The sequence below is a fragment of the Triturus cristatus genome, chromosome 1_2, assembly GCF_964204655.1.
Source record: "Triturus cristatus chromosome 1_2, aTriCri1.1, whole genome shotgun sequence".
Classification (NCBI taxonomy): Eukaryota; Metazoa; Chordata; class Amphibia; order Caudata; family Salamandridae; genus Triturus; species Triturus cristatus.
The window spans coordinates 1,169,016,563-1,169,032,053 of record NC_140580.1 but is presented as its reverse complement, the minus strand read 5'-3'; positions in this window follow the sequence as shown (position 1 = coordinate 1,169,032,053).

The window sequence follows — 15,491 nt, the reverse complement described above, 5'->3', positions numbered from 1 at the left end:
GTGCAACTTCTGTTTATTCTAACGTATTCTTGTTTAACGATTTGTGCTCCTGTGCTCATAAAGAGTCTAGGGGATACTTTGAGAAATAAATACATATATATTTTCAATATATATCTGTGTGGTGTCCTTTCATTGGTATAAAGGGGGGTTACATTTGGTAAAACAGCCTGCTTAACACGTTTCACGAGTTTAGCCTCAAAGACTGCTTAGCCTACGCTACCACTAGGGCAGCTGGTCCGAAAAGGTTGACTTACAACCACACCATAAGGGTTGCTTGGCATGGTACAAGGTGGTCACTTTAACTAGTGAACATCATATACCAGGCCAACTTCTCACAGAGGTGTTCACTCCTCCCCCTGGTCAAGAAGAGCCATCAGTGACAGAGAACTTCAAAGGCCTTGCTGCCTTTGTAATGCAACCCGACTCTCCTGTTAGAGGGAGCAGGCCCCCTTCCTGTTAGAGGGAGCAGACTCCCTTTTTGGCAGAAGGACAGGCGGGAAAACTTAGAAAGCATAGGAGGTGTGCACCCCTGTGCCAACTTCGCCTCTCAGCTGCTGGAGGCGAGGTGAAGTACACTTTTCAGTGCCCACCATCTTGAAGATGGTGGGACTTATCCAACCAGGGCTAGGTCCATGTCTGCCTCCCACAGGAGGTGGGCATGATAGAGGGTGTAGACACCCCATGTAAGGTGCCCATTGCCTACTACCTATCACTCCCTTGTAATGCCCCTAAATCTAGTACTTAGGTGGCATCCCCAGACCCTGAACTTCAGTTCCCGATGACCTAAGAAGAGCTGGACACTACAGAGTAGCACCAGCAGAGAAGACTGTAGAAACCAACTGACTTGGCCCAAGCCCTATCAGCCTGTCTGCAGCCCTCGATGATCCTGTGCCGAAAGATGACCTGTCCTGCAGAAATATCAAGACTCTTGAGAACAACGGACCTGTTCACAAAGCAATTATCTTCAAAGCAGAGACTGTGTGACCTGAAGAACCGCAAAGCCTGTCCCCAGTTCCATCTCTGCACTCGACGCCTCTGGCCCAAGTCCAAGTAACCCACTGGTTCAAGCAAGGTTCCCCAGCACTCCAGAGCCTGAGATCACAGTGAGCTGACTTCTCCTGGACTCCTTGACATCGCCTGCAGCCTCTGCATGGAGACCTCTTCAACCACGACCTGCTCCGGTAAGCCGTTACGACACCAAAAGGCACCCCTACACCCGCCCGCCCTGGGCCTTGGTGAAGAGGACAAAAGGTGCCCCTACATCCCCGAGCATCACAACTTACCTCTGCAGCTGTTGGTTACCTGCGACCGTCCTCCTGGCCTGAGCCTGCAGTCTGTTTCTGATTTTGGCTGTCTCCATTGCTTTGCTTTTGGCCCTCGACTCTGTGTTGGTACCCTGCACCCAGTCGACACTGTGCCACTGGTTGTGTAATGTTGGTGCTGCCTTGGGCCTCGTCCAGTGCTTGCTTCAACTCCTGCAGACCAGCCCCTCAAGCCACTGCTACTTACCTGTAAGCAGCCTCTGTCCAATTGCCCCAATCCCCATTGATTTGTATAGGGTGCCCAACCTTGAACTTGCACCCTGAACCTGGCCGCCCCTGTGCTGCTGGTGGTGTACTGCTGGTGCTGAACTGGACCTTGCCCGATACTGACCTCAACTTCCGAAGACTGGTCTTGTAAGTCGATGTTATACCTATGTATGCTGAATGTTTTCTTCCTCCCATAGGTTAACATTGCAAAGTCTGAAAATTGCACCACGTATCCATTTTTGAAATTGAAAAGTATTTTGATTGGAAAACGTATGTACCTATGACAAAGTTCTGTGGTTCTAGAAAAAAATTATAACCAAGTATTATTTTTATAAGGGGGGGCGTGGCTAGCAGCCGTTGATGGCGGACATCTAAAAGACGAGCTCCGGGCCGGGGGCTTCAAAATCCTGCAAATTCATACATTCCTGGGAGCTGTGGCGAAATCCGGCTCCCGGACGCTGCTGCTGGAGTGAGGGGAACTGTCCGGGGTTCCGACGGCTGACACACAACTCGCCACCGGCTGTGACACTGTTGCCGGCGGCGCGTTGCTCCGGGCCTGATGTGGTGGCGGCGGACTGCAGCCGCGGTGCTGTGGTGAGGTCTGGGCCGGTGGACGTGCCAAGACGGGCGGCGCTGGCCGGCACTCGACTCCCCGGTCTGCGGCCTGGTGCCAGCACAGATAGTGTGCGGTCTACGAGGTGCCTGCCTGCCGGACTTTGGATGCTGCATGCGGGGGCTTCCCTGCGACGCGTCCGGGGTGCCCGGTCTGCCTGCACCTGCTAGGTGTCCCTGAAAACTTGTGGGGCGACACTCGGCATGGCGGGCCCGACCCGGGCGAAGACACCTATGTGCACGCTCCACGTATTGCGACCTGGGGCGGCCTGGCAGTGACATCTAGCGACCTGGGGAGGCCCGGCCGGTGATATCTCCGCGCCGGGGCTCGAGTGTGGCGGCCCGGAGGCCTGAGGGCGCCAGCGACATACTCCAGAGTGGCAGCCGTACCGGGACGGCGGCCAAGGGCTCCCTGCGGACGCCGTGGAGTCCCCGTGGCTGGATGAGGCTGCGGGTGCCCCCCCTGGAGCGGTGGTGGGGGTTCGAGAGGCACCATCTGATGTGTGACGACCAGCATTAACGCCGACTGCCGAGGGGCCCCGGAACCTGTGAGTACCCACCCACCCGGACAACCTACCTGGCCTGGCGGTGGATGAGGTGTTGCTGCGGGAGGTGTGGAGTGGGGGTAGTGCCAGAGAACCCTGCGCCGCTTGTCACTCTTGGGGACGGCTGGTAGAGGAGACTGGCTGAGCTTGGGGCTGGAAACCCTGCTTGGGGGAGAACGGAGCCACTGAGTATCCCCACACCCAAGACGAAGTGTGAAGCCATGGACAACCTCACATCCTGTTGGATAGCTCGCTCCTCACGACTCCCTCCATACTATCTGGCTGAGCCTGCAGGCTGCCCGGACCGCCTGGGGGAGGCTGGCGGCTGAACCGGGGGCGGCTGTAGAGGTGCGTTTGGGTGCTTGGTTGTTGCCCTTCCCTCTGCTCACCGCAGGGCATAGCTTCTGGAACGGGCATTAGGGCGGACACGCTCGGACAACCCGGCTTGTTACCTACCTTCTGCCTGATCAACGTTATGGGTAGGGTCCGGCACAAGACACCTGTGTGCCCGCCCAGTGGGGGCACTCTGTCCTGTCCCCCGACCAACTGCCGGCTACCCCTCCAGATAAACTGGATATGATCCTCAACGAGATCAGGGACACTCGCTCGTCGCTGGAGGGCCAATTGGGAGTGATATCCGTCGACCTGAATCTCCTCAAAGATGACCACCGGAAGCTGGCTGACAAGGTGTGGCACACGAACCAAACAGTGGAGCCCCTGGTGTCACAGGTGGCAACCCACACCGAACAACTCACCCGCATGCGCCAGGAGATCGATGCACTACATGCGCGTGCTGACGTCGCGGAAGGACGCGCGCGCCGCAACAACCTCCGGATAGTGGGATATTCGGAGGGTGTGGAGGGCCCGAACCCCACGATCCATATTGAAAACTGGCTAAAAACGGTGGTGGCCCCTACTGGTCTCTCCCCTCACTTTACTGTGGAGAGGGCGCATCGGGTCCCTGCGGGGCGACCCCCGCCGGGGGCCAACCCCCGCCCTCTATTAGCTCGTATCCTTAATTACAGGGATCGTGACCACCTCCTGCGCGCTGCCCGGGACAATGGTCCGCTGCGTGTCGATAACACCACCGTCCTCATCTTCCCGGACTACACACAGGCGGTGCAGCGGAAGCGCTTCTCCTTTATGGAAGTGAAGGCGCGAGTACGCGCAGCGGGCCTCCCCTTTGCGCTGCTTTTCCCGGCTAAATTGAAAGTGGTCCACCAACAGCGGTCTCTCTTTTTGGAAACGCCGGACAGTGCCTGGGACTGGCTGGACAGAAACTTCCCCGAGGTTCTCCCAGCTAGGAGGCTGGATTCTGCGGCGCCGCGGTCGCAGAGACCCCTGCGACGGCGGAAAAAGACAATGCTGACACAGAGTACGTCCTCCGGCGCTCCGTAGCAGCAGCAAATTCGGGAGGGCCAATGTGAGGCGCTGTGCTCGGCCTCCTTGTTTCACTCTGCCCGACCCGCGATCAGTACCAGCCCATCCCCGGGAAACTCCACGGACTCTGACACGGAGGGAAGTGTAGCGTTGTTCCCCTCGGACTCTACTCACCTTAGCAAAGACCCTCTGGAGAGCCTGCCGGGCTGATATTATGGCTTTTGTTTCTTATTATGTAGCTTGCTCTCCGGAGATGCGCTTGGGAATGTACACCCCTTTCCTGTTCATTGATGACATCTCCTATACACTTTGCCCACCTTAGTGGGGCATTGGATCATATTGTGTAATCCGGTCAAGTAAAGATAGCTCCCCGGCCTGCCCTGTCTTGGGCGCTTCCACGATTTGTACACGTTACTGATAACTCAGTGTGTTCTTAACCAACTCCCCCATTAAGCGATAGCACTGATTTAGATTCTGTAGTTATGTACTGTTTACAGTTTGGTCGGACGTGGTTGGGGCGTTGGACCCAGTATTGGATAACAATGTTTTTGTTTACAGGGTTGCCACATGGTCTGGGGGATGGGGGAGGGGGCGGGGGGATGGGGGTGGGATGGGAGGTGGGGGGAGGCTGAGGGGGGGAGGGGTTGTCTCCTGTCACGATGACGGTCCCTAAGTCATATGTTTTGATATCCTGGAATGTGCGGGGTATGGGTCCCATTCAAAAGCGCCACAGAATAGTAGCCCAGTTGCACCGGCGCAAGGCTCAGATAGTATGTTTACAAGAAACCCACCTGATACACACTGAATCCCTGAAACTGCAAAAACGCTGGAGGGGACAATTCTACGCCACTTCCTACTCCGCCTTCTCTAGAGGTGCTGCGGTGTGGATCCGCGCAGGGGTTCCCTTTTCCTTAGTAGAAAGCCGGGTTGACGATCAGGGTAGATATGTGTTGTTGCGGGGTCTACTGGATGGCTCGCCTGTGGTGCTGGGCTCCTTGTACACCCCTAATGTGGATCATGAAGAATTCCTTTCCCGGGTCTCCGTAGCCTTGTCAGACTGGAGTGATTGCCCATGGTTGCTTGGGGGTGATCTGAATGCTGTCTTTGATGTGGAGTTGGATCGATCCCACCCCCCCATGGCTGGAACTGCTGTGCGGGCCCGAACTGCGGCCCTGGGTCAATGGGCATGGGGTTGGAATCTGCTGGATCTTTGGAGACTGCAACACCCGGCGGCTAAGGAGTATTCCTTTTACTCCTTTCCTCATCAGTTGCACACGCGTCTGGATTATTTTTTGGGCTCACCGTCATTGACATCGGCGGTTTCCCACTGTACTTATTTGGGAAAAACTCTATCTGATCACAACCCCATCGAATTGGGTCTTGGGTGGGGCCGTTCCCCAGCGCCGATACCGACTTGGAGGCTGCAGCCCCTTCAGTTGGAGGACCAGGTCTTCCGTGACACCTTGCAAAGGGCGATCACCACATATTTTACTGTTAACGAAGGTACCGCTTCAACACGCTCCCTAGAATGGGAAGCCTTTAAGGTGTCTATGCGGGGGGTGTCCCTAGGATCCCTAGTGGGGGCCCGCAGGGAGGTGATTCGGGACTTTTCCCAATTGGAGGCTGCGTTCCAGGAGCAGGAAGTAGAGGCCCAGCGTGACGCACAGGCTTAGGCATCCTTACAGGAAGCCAGAGTGAAATATGCGGAAGCTCTAGAGCGGCTTCGTTTATTGGATTACAGGGTGTACACTCAGCGTACACACTCGGAGGCTGATAGGGCGGGCCCATTATTGGTGCGACTAATTGCCCCTCCGACCTGTCCGACTCCTATCCTGGCCATTAACACCGGATGACATGGGCAAGTCCAAACCCAACTGGGGATAAACTCGGTGTTCCGGACCCATTATGAGACACTCTATGGGACGCGCCCAACGCCAGACACAGATGTTGTAATTGAGTTTCTGTCGCAGACGGACTTGCCGGTGTTCTCTGCGGCGGAGATCCACGACTGAAAAGCGCCAATTACTCCAGCTGAGATTAGAGTGGCTCTCAAGTCGCTGGCCCTGGGTAAGACACCTGGCTCTGATGGGTTGCCCGTCGAATTTTACTCCACCTTCTCTTCCCTATTGATCCCGAAACTACACCAACTCTATATGTCATCACTCGCGGAAGGGAGGCTGCCCCCTACCACTCAGGAGGCGATCGTCACTTCCCTCCTCAAGCCGGAGAAGGATCCCTTAGATATGTCATCATATAGGCCCCTTTCGCTCCTCAACACAGAATATAAAATTCTTAGTAAACTCCTACTCCCACTTCTTCTGCGACTGATCCACACGGACCAATGTGGTTTTGTCCCACGACGGAGTACCTCGCTGAATCTCAGGCGTTTTCATGCCATCTTGCACGCCTCGGGCCCCCGCCCGGCGGGCGCGGGGTTTTTATCCCAGGATATTTTGCAGGCCTTCGATACGCTCAGCTGGTCTTATATGTTGGAGGTATTGAAGAAAATGGGTGCTCCCCCAGAGCTATGTGCCTGGATCCAGCTGCTCTACACCGCCCCCACGGCCAGGGCGAAAACAGGCTTGATCATCTCCTCAGCCTACCCCATCTTCCGGGGTACACGCCAGGGGTGCCCACTATCGCCTATATTGTTCGTCTTGGCACTTGAACCGTTAGCCCAAACTCTCAGGCGAGCCATGGTTCCCCATGGCATCCTGATGGAGGGAGTCTTGCATTCAGTCTCGCTTTACGCAGACGATATGCTGTTGTACTTTCGTGATCTCCAGGCCGACATGGGGGAGGTGGTGGATCTTTTTCTCCGCTTCGGAGAGATCTCCGGGTTACGCCTTAATGCTTCCAAGTCCGTAGCCTATTCTTTCAGTGGCATGTTCGTGGCGCCAGAGATCCGTTTCGGGCCCTTGTCCTTCAGGGTGGCGCCGGTCACCTTTAGGTACTTGGGGATTAATATATTTCGATCCGTGCCGGATGTCATTGCAGGCAATCTGGTGCGCACCATCTCTTCCATACGCTCCCAAATTGCATTTTGGAACACATTGCCCCTCACCACAGCAGGGCGGGTAACGATATCCAAGATGGTGATGTTGCCTCGCCTGCTTTATTATTTCGTCAATGTCCCGGTGGCATACCCTGCTTGGATCTTTCGTGAGCTGGATACACTGCTGATTTCGCTGCTCTGGGGTATGGGGAGACATAGGCTTGCGTTAGCAAAAATGCGGCTACCGAACGGAGCTGGCGGGATGGGTGCGCCCGATTTTAGGGCATACTGTATCGCTGGCCAGCTGCAGAGGTTGGCCTATTGGTTGGCCGGTAAAAACCTGTTTGAAATTGGCTATACCCCGATCCAATTGGCACGAGGGGCTTTGCAAGCGCTGTTGTGCCCCGGCGCCCCTAAGCCACTGGACCCACCGGCCCTGCTGAGGATAGCGCTCCATTACTGGACACGGGCATGTAAATACGCCAAAATCCAAAATCCGTACTCACCAAACATGCTGCTGGGCGGCCTCCCTATGAGGCGGGGAGTTTTGCGCGCCGGACAAGTACGGCCATGGACACAACAGGGGGTGGAAACTATAGGGGCCTTTTTCCAAGAGGGCAACTTGATGTCCCACGAAGATTTTGTGAGGGTTAACAGGGTACCCGACACCCAGTTTCTGCTCCACGCTGCGATCTCTCGATATATTTGGACGTACTGGCAGGCGACACCGGCGGAACCCTCCACATTCCACCTTTTGCGATCCCTCCACATAATGGGTCATGGACGATTTCTGGTTCGTTGGCTTTACCGGGGCCTCCGGGAGCACACTCAGGTCTCTGTGGTCGCTATCCGGACATGGTGGGAGACGGATTTGTCCCGGGCATTTAGTGATAAGTAGTGGGCTTATATCTTGGAGTATCCTAAAAAAGTGTCCCGCAACTGCAAATTGAAAACTATTCAATTATTTGTCCTCCACAGGGCGTACCTTACCCCCCATACACTCAGTAGGATGTACAACGCGGCGGCTGCAACCTGCCCCCGCTGCCTGGCGCCGGACGCCGACCTGGTACACATGCTGTGGCTTTGCCCGACGCTGCGGGGATACTGGGGTAGGATAACGCACGTCCTAAGCACGATTGCTGAACGCCCCTCCTGGGACACTGCAGAGGCTTGTTTATTGGGCCTTTTACCGCTCCCCTTGAAAGCAAAGCTGCTGCGCCGTTTCGCCAACATGGCAAAGCGCCTGATAACACAGCGGTGGAAGTCCCGCACGCCGCCACGTGTAGAGGCTTGGGGAGAGGAGGTGTTACGTTGGGCGGTGGCGGAGCGAGAGGCGCTGTACCGTGAGGAGAGTCGGGGGCTGCGCAAACGTCCTATCTCCCTGGAATAGGCACATCTGGCTGAACTATTCAAGAGCGTGATAGGGGAGGGGGGGGCTGTGGTGACTACCCCCCAGAGTTCCCCCGTATAAGCAGTAGTTCCTGTTGATGGAGGTGGGTCGTTATGGCTGAGAGGGTGTGTATGACTCTTGGTTCTGGGAAGTGGGGTGTTTCATGTGGATGTGTCCGCTTCCTGTCGGGGGATGGTTGCCGCCGGGGGGGGCTCGCCCCCCCTACACTTCATGGTGGGGATCTTGTTTATCCATTTGGTCCCCCTCTCGTGCTGCATGGACCGGCCTCCTTCCTCCCCCTTCCGTGGGCTTGGGGTGGGGTTGGTCTCTACTCCGGCCCGCCCTTCTTTCCCCCCCACCACCCCCCAGGGGTATGCTCTGAGTCCCCCAGACTAAGATTGTTTTCTTCGTGGCTTGGTTGGGTATGGAGGGTGGGTTCCGGGAGGGTTTGGGGGGTTGTGGGACAGTTGAGCGGACACAGCTCCCCTTGAATACAATAGTTCGTAGGCTAGGAATGTAATGCACAACACTGGGATGGACTGGTGTCTTCCCCAGCTGTCTTGGGACATTTTGGAATGTATTGTGGACAACACTATAATGGGTACAGATGGCACACAATGCCCAAATTGTAGCCTGTACTTTCTGAATAATCACAGTGTTCAATGTGATGTGTGTTGCGATGTACCTCCACATGAAAATCCCAATAAAGTTTGTTTAAAAAAAAACAAAAAAGTATTATTTTTATAAAATGATCTGGGATTTATTCATTGAGTGTGTGTCATTTATTGCCACCGTGTATACAACAAATGCTTAACACTACCCTCTGATAAGTACAACTCCTCGCTCACACTACCAGAAAAGAGATCATTAGTATCACATACTTTAGCCTCTGTAAAGCCTCTGAGGATCCACTGGACTCTGTGCACACATACCTCTTTTTGGTATAGTATATAGAGAGCCAGCTTCCTACAAATATTACATTTAATAATGTGATCTCTGGCTAGAAAACAGCTACAAATTTCATTTTTGGGAATTTGTCGCTGGTGAATATGGATTTGTAATAAATATTTTCGGAAAACAACTTTTAGAAAGTTACATTTTCCTTTCCTAAGGCCTCTAGAGGCCATTTGCTTGAGTTTCAACTGTCTCCTGGCAGCTGAATAGCTCCCTTGATGAGGTGTGAACTTGCTCAAAGAGCTAAGACAAAGGTCTTTGGTGTGTTCTGTTCCTCTGGCAGGAAGTCATCTGGGTTGTGCCTAGGAACCTGAATAACTTCAAAGAGGTCTGCACTGTCACGGGCACTTGCCTGATATTTTGTCGTAAAGGCATGCGTGGTAAAGGCATTGGGTGGTAAAGGATGCATTGTAAAGCTTCTTTCCCCTAGGAGACATGCAGAGTACCAGCGTATAGTGTGTGGCAGGAGTCTCTACCTGTGTCCAATGTCACATCCCACATATGGACAGGGTCTAGGGTACACTGGTCCAGCCAGTGATCGTGGCATAGGCTCCTCTGCCATTAAGGCAAGGTTTGCCCCCCTGCAGTTCTTAGGTGTCTAAATAGGAGATATTGGTTGCTAAAGTGGAAATAAACTTCTGAGCAAACAGTGCTCAGACGTTGAAGCAACTGTGATCAACAGCTGATGACGTTTGACTGCCTCTCTGTTGTGACAACCAAGGTTCACTAATACGGGCAGAGTCAGTATCTTCTCTGTTTGTTTTCCAGCTGTTCATGCAAGCAATAAAAACACAATTGTAAAAACCATCCTTTGAAACACCTGCACCACCTGGAGCTCTGAAGAGATGCAAAGAGATGTCTGTTACCAAAGGCTTAGCCTTGCCTTATTGCTAGGGTCATTCCAGCACAGCTGCATTTATTTATTGATGTATTTATGTATATATGTATGTATGTATGTATTTATTGATGCAGTTCTCTATAGCTTGAACCTGGCCGAAGGGCATTATAGGGACTGGCCAGAGTATGTCACCCATAATCCAGAACAAACATGATCAAAGGTTCAGGGGATGGAACAGAAGGGTGTGGCGCATCTTGGGTTCTTAAACACAGGTGAATCCTCATGCACAGTCGAAGCATCTATGGAATGCAATGGGTTGAATCTCTTTCTTACAAGTTGAAAGACAGGAAGTGGTACAAAGAGGTGGAAGAAGTCCAGGCTCTTGGAGGAGCCGCCAGAGAAGGATTGCTTCATGCAATGTTCTAGTTTGAATGTAGAAAGCTGGAGGAGGAGGGGTTCTCCATTTCTCAACCCCCCCTCCCCGTGACCGCCAGATGCTTCCAGTTGCTCCATCATCAAGAGGGACTGGAAGTGATGCAGGCAGCCTTGAACTGCGCTCTAGCTTCAATGGGAAGCCACTGTAGACATAGGAAGATGGGAGTAATGTGGTCACAGTTCTTGCATCCAGAGACAAGGCTGCGGCAGCTCTGAGGGGCCTGGATGAACTTCAGGTGGTCCAGTGGGGAGTGGATTTCCACAATCCACTTAGGAAAGAATAAGTGCCTGACCTAATATTTTTAAGGCATTTTGAGGAATAAACCGCAAACTACAGCCTGATTTAATTTTTGTGGATAATGTATTCTCCGTCAGCCTGGCAGAGGGATTAATTGTCCACCAGGCCAAGGAAACTTCACCCACCAAATTTTTAAATGACAGCCAAGCTGGCTGTCATTTCAAAACCATTAGCAGAAACCTCTCTAACAGCGATTCCCGTCAATGCTTTTTAAAAAAACTTTAGTGCACGGCTGCATCAACATTTTTTTTTTTTAATTTTCAAAAAGAAAATCTCGAAGCAGGATTAAAAATAAAATAAAAACAAAGTGCTCCACTTTGTCATGGGAGTCCTGTCCCAGGGCAAGAATTGAGCAGTCTTCACTGCCCCTCGCAACAGGGTTTCCTGGCGGTTGACGAGCAGTGAAAACTGACTTGTATGTCCGCCCTTCTGAATTAGGTGGGCAGACATAGAGGTCAGTCTTCCACGGCCCTTACTCCATCGGGCCGTCAGTGGTCTGTAACTACAGCACAGACGGAGTCCACCACTGGCTCGCCCGCATTTAAATCCCGCGGGCGGACCATTATCCTGGCAGTAAAGGTATGCCCTCACTTTTGTGATGTCCTCACCACCAAGATATAAACCAGGCCCAGCAGAAATTTGGTTTTGTGGTTATTGGGCATGAAATTCAGGGTTTGGGGTTATCCTTGAAAGCCGGGTTACAATTCAGGATATCGCACGTAAATCCATTTTTACACAGGAAGCTGGTGTTTTTGGGGCGGATTGAAACAAAGTCAGTTTTTGAGGGGTTAAGTCTTAGGTGATGTTTCAAATTACTTTGTTGGACCTTTTCTAGGGTGCTGGAGAGCAAAGAGTTGCCTTTCTAGGTTGAGATCTTAAAAGAGATCGGGATATCAACGGTGTATTGATGATACAAGATCCCGGAGTCCCTGAGGATGTTCCCAAATGGTTCCAAGTACAGAATAAACAGGATGGAACCCTGAGGCACATCTTGTTGCAAATTGGCTTTGCTGGAGACTGAACTAGCAATTTTAACTGCTTAGGTTTGGTTAGGCAGACAGGTGGCGAACCTGTCTAGAACTACTTCTTCAGGGCCCATTTGGTGTTTAGGGATATTGATCAGGGAGTAGTGACTGACTGAATCCAAGGCAGGTGATGGGTATAAAGGTAAATCAATAAACTACAACAGAGGGACCCTGACTTTTTTAGATATGTGAGGAAGAAATCAGGGAAATAAAACTATTAGACAAAACATGAACTTCCTACACCTATATACTTCAGAATTAGGCAATGTATCCATAAAGTAAGGCACACCCATGACCAACTGTCTACAAAAATTGATCAATTCATTTATTTAAATAGTTTTTCATTTTTTGAACGACATATAAATGTCCTTTTTAAATTTTGTAATAAATATTAAATCACAATAATAAAGCAAAAATGAAACATATCATCAGCAGCACACATCATAATGACATTGATAAATAACACTGAAACATAATACAAAACCTAAAACAGTGAAGACAATAATAACAGAATGAATTTAAACAAAAAAACATGTGCAGAGCAATAAGGTTAAGGATAAAACACAAAACCAGCGCCAACGCGAGTTTCGGAGATCCTATATAATTTATACAGGCTCCTTCCTCAGGACGTACAAGATAGCTCTTTCAGAAGGCGCCAGTAGAAAGCAGTTTCCCATATCCAGGACATTGAGCATGTTGTTTAACAGCTTGCGGAAGTGCAGTATCTGTGCTACTGCACGGTCTGAAAGTTATCAAGGAGATTGAATGAGGAGATAAAGTTGGAAAAATCCAGTTTTCAATATCTTCCCCTCGGAAATGTTCACCTGATACACTGCGGATGCTGTTCAGGTCATCACCTAAGGATTCTGTCAGAAGGGGGGGGGGGGCGGGGATTTGTCCAGTTTTCTAATATAGTTGTAAAACAAATTTTGCATCAGCAACAAATTCACCGCAGTGGTTTAATGAGCAAAAGATATTTTGCCAGATCTCTATCAATATTCCCAGGCACTGCGTCAGTGAAGTGGTTTGAAGATTTGACTCTGGTTACACTTTGAGTAGTTCAGACTTTGAGATGTGTGTAACATGAGACTGGGGTATCTAAGTTTTCAGGTTTAATTTTTTGTTTTCCAATGGATCAGAGGTGGGAGGTGAGCTCAATTGGTTTTATGTTTCTCAAAAAATTAATTTAAAAAAAGTCTTCACATCTTGATTCAGCGCAGTTGATCGATCCAACAGGGATAGTTTTTTTTTTACATGTTTATCTATTTCAAAGAGAGGTCTAGTGCAATTCTTGGAACAATCCAAAAATGATTTGAGATGTTAGGATTTCATCATAAAAATGTGATTGTTGTTGCTACTTCTGGCAGCCCTAAACTGAACAAGATTCAAGGGGGGGGGGGGGGGCATCCTAAGCTGAATAATATTCAAGGGAGGTGGCGCCCTAAGCTGAATAAGATTCAAGGGAGGTGGTGCCCTAAACTGAATAGGATTTAAGGGGGGCTGGTGCCCAAAGCTGAATAAGATTCAAGGGAGGGGAGCCCTAAGCTGAATAAGATTCAAGGGAGGTGGTGCCCTAAGCTGAATAAGATTCAAGGAGGGGAGCCCTAAGCGGAATAAGATTCAAGGGAGGTGGTGCCCTTAGCTGAATAATATTCAAGGGAGGTGGCACCCTAAGCTGAATAAGATTCAAGGGAGGGGAGCCCTAAACTGAATAGGATTTAAGGGGGGGAGGGGGGGGGGTGGAGCCCTAAGCTGAATAATATTCAAGGGAGGTGGCGCCCTAAGCTGAATAAGATTCAAGGGGGGGTGGAGCCCAAAGCTGAAGATTCAAGGGAGGGGAGCCCTAAGCTGAATAAGATTTAAGGGAGGGGAGCCCTAAGCTGATTAAGATTCAAGGGCGGTGGTGCCCTAATCTGAATAAGATTCAAGGTTGGGGAGCCCTAAACTGAATAAGATACAAGGGCAGTGGCGTAGCTGAGGAGGGCGGTGGGGGCTGTCTGCCCCAGGCGGCACTATTTTGGGGGCGGACAAAGGCATTCAGATAAGGCTCGGCTTGCTTTCGTGGACGTTCGGGGACGGGCAGAGTCGGAATAGGACTCGGGCAATGTCCTCTTCTTTTTAGGTCTCACTGAGACAGCGCAAGCTGTCTCTTTGAGACATTTTGTAAGTGGGTTTTCAAAAGTGCTACCCACATGGTTTTGCTGGCCTAGAGCTTGCGTGCACGATGGCGTGCACGTGCACAGCTGCTCCTTGCATTCCCCCCTCCCTTCTCACCCAGCCCTTTGATGCTCTGCTCGCATCTCCCTCCTCCCTTCTCCTCCTCTTTTTTCGTCACTTGTATTAAGGCTCCTCGCATTCCCCCCTCCCTTCTCGCCCAGCCCTTCTTGTTTTTACTGCACTTCGACCTCTGGGTAAACATCACAAATCATTTAACGCGGTGTGTCAAAACAAACAGCTCCTTGCTCAATCCAATGAAAAACAAACCAGTAATATGCGCATTTCTAAAGTCCCCGATAAGAAACAATTTGCTCGCAGTTTGTTCTCAAGATGACAGCGTCTGATTGTAATAAAAAGGATCACAAGAAACAGATTTTTCTTTAAATATTGCTTCAATCCTAAGGCGAGGCGTTTTCGCACGGTTTTCCCGGTCTGTGGGATCTTCCTGCGTGTTTCTGAACAAACACTGCTGCTTCTTACCACATCGGACTCCTGTGATTACTACATCCTTCGTGGCGACAAGGATGGGATACGAACCCACGCGTGCAAAGCAAGTCCATACAGAGCATCTGAGTCAGGACACTTTGCAACAGTAAATGTTCATGACAAAGATACAGAGCAGCAAAGTCACATCAGATCAAATCAGTTAATCTCGGACATTACATATATAAACGACAGGAGTGCGCATACTCCCGCAATATTTGATTGACAGCCAAAAAGGGCTTCAAAGGCCCATATAAAGAGATTGTGCTGCCTCTGATCAAGGAGGAGTCTAGCTGCCTGTGAGATCTTTGGTGAGGCCACTGTAGATTATATTTGTAATAGAGATTCCGCCCATGCCTAGCATCACCCTTTGGCGCGTGTAGGCGGTTGACCATATTGTTAGAATCCCCTGTTCTAAGAAAACGGAGAGAGACAGTTGAAAGCCGGGCTGTTGATATTGCTTGAGTGCAGACTAAAGTCTCCAAGGAAGAGATTATCCGTTGGGTCGTGATGTAGTCATTTTGTTGTCTGCGGGGGTAGTGGGGTGCCAAAGGATGCTCAAGCTGGCAGTAGAGGGCAGGAACTTTGGGGGATAAACATTAAAAAGGGTGAAACTATTGGCTGAAAGTCAAATAAGACAGATAATTTCTTTGTAAATAACTACAGATCGCCCCTCCCCTATCAGTCTTCGCGATCACATTGTAGAATAGAGTTGTGAGGAGGGCATAGAAGACTGAAAACCTTACGTGAAGTGCCTATAAGCCCAGTTTTCAGTGGGAAGAATGATGCA